The sequence below is a fragment of the Pteropus vampyrus genome, unplaced genomic scaffold (genome assembly GCF_000151845.1).
Source record: "Pteropus vampyrus isolate Shadow unplaced genomic scaffold, Pvam_2.0 Scaffold5, whole genome shotgun sequence".
Lineage (NCBI taxonomy): Eukaryota > Metazoa > Chordata > Mammalia > Chiroptera > Pteropodidae > Pteropus > Pteropus vampyrus.
In genome coordinates, this window is record NW_011888786.1 from 15,665,215 (window position 1) to 15,672,053 (window position 6,839).

Here is a 6,839-nt window from a genome sequence, read left to right on the forward strand (position 1 = left end):
GTGGTTTAGATGTACAGATTAAACATGTATAGGAGGAGTTTACTAAAATGTATAGAAGGCTATTACATTATTTAAAATGCATAATAAATATGGTTTTTATAATCAGACTATGAAATTATCAACATCCTAATCAAAAGCTTCATAACAGTTATAATTATATTATAATCAAATGAATTCCAAAGGGACCAAAGAATAATTTTGACAATCAGCCACATAACCTATCAGTTTTAAATTTCTCTGTTGTACTCTCAGATTATACTTCGAATTTATCGCTTTCCCTTCATCTCCCCAGTTAGCAAAATTTTAAGCAACCACCACTTGTCACCTGCCCTAAAAAAGCTAATTTTTCCACTTACCTTCTGGTTTCACAATCACTTCTCTATTTAGCACCTAGTGACTTTAATTTAAAAAATAATAATAACACGTCATATGTCTTTACAAAATATCCAGTTGATCTTTGTGAACTTAAAAGAAAAATTTAAATGCCATACCATATCTTACAAGGATCTGCATGATCTGGACCTATTGAGTTTTCCTTTTTTATTTCATGCCACTTTCTCATCAAACCTGGTCACACTGGTCTCTGCAGTCCTAACTCTTATTGAGAATTTTTCACCTCAGGGTTTTTGCATAGATTGTTCATTCCACATGGAAAACATTTCATCAACATGTTGCAAAGTGATTTTTTCTCATCTTCCATATCTACACTGAAATAGCACCCTCTCCAAGAGGCTGTCCCTGAACACTGCATAAAGAAGGGACATAGCTTTCATAATGCTTGTGTGCTTCCCTTATGTCATTCATCTCAATGTATACTTATTTTATATAGTCGTGTCTTTTGAATTTATTTGTCTGTGTCCCAAACCAGGACACTAACTGTTGGCTCATAATAATATATTTAGATTCAAAGTATGTGAGCAAGACAAGGGATGAGCTTGGTCAAAGATTGTTTTCAGAAGGAAATGTGACCTATTCCACTTGTTATCTTTTATGTTCAACATTAGTAACTATGAAAAGTTATAAAATGAGATCATAACTATGTACTTAATCATCAGTAATGTACTTGGGCACAAAAAATATTATAAAAAATGAAACATTTGGGATTTCAGGTAATTGAATGAGTTGTATATAATTTCAATATAATGAACACTGAATGGCAGGCTACTAAACTTAGTAGATCAAAAATAAAGTAGTTTTTGTTATTCCTGTATTTAAAAGTTTTGTTTCAATATGAACTTTTCACTTTTTGGAAAACCAGTAGATAGAACGTGGGCTTGAGATCATTTACTAAGTAACACTTTATATTCTTTTCACTGGAATCAAACCAAACCGAGACAAACAATGAGTGGTTTTTGTGTAACATGAAAACTTATCTCTAATACTCTTTTAAAAGATATTGCCAAAGTTGGGAACAAGACTTTACATAAAGTACAAGCATAAATGAGACTAGGGCCATTGAAAGGAAGAAAATTGTTGACTATCAGGCCAAATTACAAAAACATATATATTAAATAACCTGTCAAAAGCGAGTCCAGTGAAATTCTTAGTGCCTGCGGAGACTGAAATTTTAACATATTTTCTCAGCCCTCAGTCAAAAGAAAAATTACAACATATTCATCTACCACTAGCCATAGATAGAATAGTGACTCCTCAGGCTAGCCAGGAAGTTTTTCCTTTTTACATTTGATTCTGAGATGTTTAGAAGACCCTGACCATGAAGATACATCCATTTAACCCAGCCAATACGTCGTTTGTTCTTCGGGAGCCTTGAAGTAAAAGCTCTGGAAGGCACATTTAGTGTCTGGATTATCACAAATTTTAATTTCAAACAGCACACAGAGGCACTGAGAATATGTTTAAGACACATGACTCAGCTCTTAGACTTACAATTCAGAAATTTCACTTGCTCTAAGTGAAGGGTGAATCAGAGAGGTTTCATTATCAGCTTCCAGGAATAAGCATTTCATATGAATCTTGTGCCTTTTCTCTGAAACATATAGGAATAGTACAAAATTAGTGGAAATTGACTGTGTTGGCTTATTAAATATCCAACTTCTCTCTTCTGACAAATAACATTTATTAGCTCTCTAGACTAGAACTCTAATTTTCTCATGCTTTCTCTCTTTCTGGGAAATTAAAAAAAATATATTTTATTATTAGTTTCAAGTATATACTACATTGGTTAGACATTTACAAAGTTTATAAAACGATCCCTTTAATTGATCTTTCTCTCCTCTGGCTCTCCACCTAATTGCCATTTTCTATGTTGTGCTCCCCTTCCCTGTGACAAAAAATATGGAATGTTTCATGAATTTGTGTGTCATCCTTGCATAGAGGCCATTCTAATCTTCCCTGTATTGTTCCAATTTTAGTATATGTACTGCTGAAGTGAGCACTGGGAGATTTTTTAGCATTTTTAACTTCCAATATTCCTAATAAATTTTAGTTTCTGCTATACTTTTAACTTCCATTTCTGGTAAATAACTACTTATTATAGCATTCTTTTATTACGAATACTCAAAAGGTTAAAATATTAATGATGATCTTTTACATTTTATTATCCCAGCCTTAAATCTATTTCCTTCCATTTGTATTTGTTTCCTGTTTTTCTTTTGTCTCTGCTTTTAATTTTAGATATTTTCTTCAAGTGTCTTCTTTAGATATTATTTTCTTAAAAATGTGGTGATCCTTGGCTCCCATTTTTAACTTAGTGATACAAAACTAAGAATCTGATTGAAAAAGGCCACTCCCCACTACCCCAATACCTGTACACTCCATCATTGTATCCTTATGAATTTTCTTTTCTCTTTGTTACATTTCAGAGAAAAGACTATCCCAATATCCCAAATGGATTGTAAATTACCTGGTTACCAATGTTTTGCTTAGCACATAGATAAAGTAAGTAGTGTACTTTCCATAAGTAAGAATTCACTTATGTCTTGTCTGGAGCATAGTACCTGAGTCCTCTGTTGTCCTGATGTCTAGAAACTTTCTCTTTCACCCTCTGCAGGGATAAACCCCTCGGCTTCTCCCAGAGTGAAAGGACATTCAGGGTTGTAGGACAGATCCACTTAAAGTTCTTTCTTAAAAAAGAACTGTCACACAGTCCTGTCATTTTTATTCCTGCATTACATCTGCCCACCCATTTACTCTTCAGTGTTTGACATATGTATGATATAAATTAGTTTCCTTTTTTTTCCTTAGATGCAGAGTTTTTGGATCAAATAAGGCAGTTCCCAGTCATCTATCTTCCTATCATATCTCTCTGTTTCTCTCTGTTTCTCTGTTTCTCTCTCTCTCTCTCTTTCTCTCTCTCTCTCTCTCGTGTGTGTGTGTGTGTGTGTGTGTGTGTGTGTGTGTGTGTGTGTGTGTGTGTGTTCTTCCTTCTCCTTTGTTTTTGCCTTGTGGAAAATACCTTTTAAAATTCCATTATGGTCATTTTAATGATATACAGACACAGTTAAATTTATTGTTCAATCCACTGGTTTTAATCAGAAATTTTATTTTTCTTAAGTACTTTTGATTTTCATGTTGCACTAATAATTTTGAAAAATCATTCTAATTTGCTAAAAAATGTATACTACTATACAACCTATTAGCATAACTACTATACATATGCATATAAAGAAGTACATTATGAAAATGACTCTCAAACATATTATAAGTTCATCAAGCTATAAGAAATCTACTAAATGGAAGGTTAAATGTAAAATTTTTTCCTCATGTCACTTTCATAGAATACTTTTAGCACAATGGGTCAATGTATAATAGTATCCTACCAGCATAGATAAGAACAAAATAAGGACAATATACTGAAATATAAATTAATGGAGTTTCCCTATTTATTTTCCAACAATATATAGTAAAAAACTTATTTCAAATGCTGTGTTGTATGTTCATCATTATTCTTAGGCAATCATTACAAAGAATAAAAAATACATATTATCTTTCTGGAAAAACATTTTCTTAGTAATTTCTAATTCCATGCTCACCAGTTATGAGACATAGGCACTATATCCTGACTCTATAAGAGAGAACTTATTTATTATTAATACAGTTTTATGCAAACATGTATTCATGACATCGGTTTGCCCTCTTTAACTGTACCTCTGGGCAACATGTGAATCATTTATGAATTGGATATTGGTCTCACAATTGAAAAGATTGCAAATTTACAAGCAGACCACAGCACACGCATGTGTGTGTGCTCACACACACACAAAACACTTTATGTGAAGCAGTTCCTCATTTTGTAGAATAGTAAATATTGAAAACACTAGCTCTATTAATTAAGAAAGGTTTTCTCAGGTAAACAGATATTAACCTAGTAGCTGATAGATAACTGTATTGAGACATCATGATTAGTTATAGATATATCTATGATTAAATACTATCAAAAGGTTTAATGAAAAAAAGTGTTAAAAAAAATATCAGGTTATCAGACCAGACTATCATGTCATGAAAATAATGGAAAAACTCCTAAAGTATTAAGACAAATAGATAAATTGTTCTAACCAAATTATAACACCATATTAACAACACTAAAAATACATCACTATTATAATACCGCACCCCACAAAATATATTACACCTGACATAGAAATGCACCCTGTGAGGTGACGGTCATAGATTAATTGTCACAAATGTTGACTATTAAAAACATTTTATTTCATAATTCTATTCATTTTAATTATATACATGCACTAAAAATATATAGAGAGCAAGGCAAGTAACAGAATGAATCATACTATTAGACATCAGTTTTATAATTTTGCTCAACTAACCATTAACATCATATATTGTTCATAATGTAATCTGGCAAAATACAACCATTTCTCACAACAATTTTGAGAAATAAGTGTGTTTGATGCCCCTGTTTTAAATATAAGGAAATTGAGGCACAGACTAATTAATATATATAGTATTAAAAATAAAGAGTAAGAGAGAGAGACAGAGACAGACAGAGACAAACAGAGCAAGTTTGCTTTGATTTTGTTAAAAGAGATGAGAAAACTTCATTGTTCCATAAACTGTATGACTTAGATCTTTAGTATTTGTCTATCTTCAAGAGACAATACGTCTCAAATTGACATAATTTCTCTAGTAAGATTACATTTATAGTTAATCTCCAACACTATTCATTTTCATCTATGCTGGGTTACAGACAGTTCTGTTTTACCAATGATGGTTATCAAAAAAACAAGCAGATATGGAAGAAATTGATGTCTTAAATTGGAGGAAACTGTCACGAAGGATTATTTTTCATATGTATGAGTCCTCAAAAGACTGTATCAGATCATCCTGAATGACAAGAGACATCCTATTTGTATGAAATATCACCAAATCCATGATAAAAATTTTGTGATACAGCAGACTATTGCACTTGAATTAGATATACACTATACCAGAAGGGGAAAAAAAGAATACCGTATAAATATTACATAGCTTTTTCCCCAATGAGATCATTTTTAAAGGATAAAGTAATTATAGAAGATAGGAAATTAGCATAGCAGTTTCTAAGGCAGTATCATTTGAGAATATAAAGCTATTATTTTTTATTTATATTTTCTGATTTTCTATCAATGATTCATATCTGACTTTATTCCTTCATTGTCTTACAAAGGAATAAATGTTAGACAGGAAAATTTTCACCATACTCATTTATATCTAATTGGTATCTAATTTTTTCTTTAATGCTAGTTGGATCAAAAACAAATATTAACCCTCTAAATGTTCACATGTTATTCAGAAAGCCTTTCATTCTCAGTATTTCCACTGTGACCTCATTACCATGAAAACAATCCTATGTTTGTATTCCTTATATATCTGTCTTCCCATCAAAATAGTAAGTTGTTTGGGAACAGGTACTATGTTATCATTTGCAAAATGCTGACACACAAGAGACATTTAATATGTGTTTGTTGACTGACTGAATAAATCAATGGAAATTTATTGCCTTCTCTATCATGAGAAGAAAGTGAGACAGAGTAAGCAGGTGGAAGAGAGCAATACTTGGATAAGAAATATGTCCAAAACAAAGTGGTCAACATTGGCAAAATGATTAAGGAGAACAAAGACCAAGAGGATGTAGGAACCAGAATGTAATGAGAAAGAATATTAAAGCAAGGTGAAGAAAGAGCAGTAGTAGGTGTAAAAAACAAATTAATATATCTTGTAGAAAATAGAAGTAAAAGCTTGTTTGGAAGCAGTACACAGAAAGGGCAAGGGAGTTTGTAAAGGAAAGATTTAGGCTGATGCAATAGAAAGGAACTAGTACATTATGCAGTAGGAATAGAAACAGAAAGAACAAGTAATTTTATTTTTATGGTAATTTGCTGAATGATTTTTATACTTTTATTGTACTCTACAAAATGGCATTCTCCAAATTGAGCCAATGATTTTATAAAAATTTGCATTGCATATGGTTAAACAGCAAAGAAAAACATTTATAAATTAAATTTAATGATCAATTTATTTGGTGTGTGTATGTGTGTGTGTGTATTCTGCCTCATTCCATAAAGCAATTGAGATGGTTGGCCACAGCTTATATTTGCATATCACATTTCTATTTTACATAAATGATATCTCAGTCCAATAAAATCTTATCAACATAAGAAGAAAGAGAAAGAAAACTTTTTCAAGAGGATACTGAAGGTGAGTTCACGATAGAAAATATGTATGAATATATATTTTCTGTTAGCAAACTCTCTATGCTAGGTACTATACTGTAGAGGTGTCTAAGAATTCCTGGACAGGCATACACTTTAATGAGAGACAAACATATAAATGGGCCAACTCCAATACAGGCATTAAAATAAAGACATATACAGTGTGATGTG

At 31.7% G+C, this 6,839-nt stretch overlaps 1 non-coding gene across 1 annotated transcript; it reads right to left on the reverse strand.

Moving 5' to 3' along the window:
* Positions 1 to 2,289: 2,289 nt before the first annotated feature.
* On the reverse strand, positions 2,290 to 2,396 carry LOC111744124. Its single transcript, XR_002782015.1, has one exon. It is a non-coding gene; the product is annotated as a U6 spliceosomal RNA (small nuclear RNA).
* Positions 2,397 to 6,839: the final 4,443 nt, after the last annotated feature.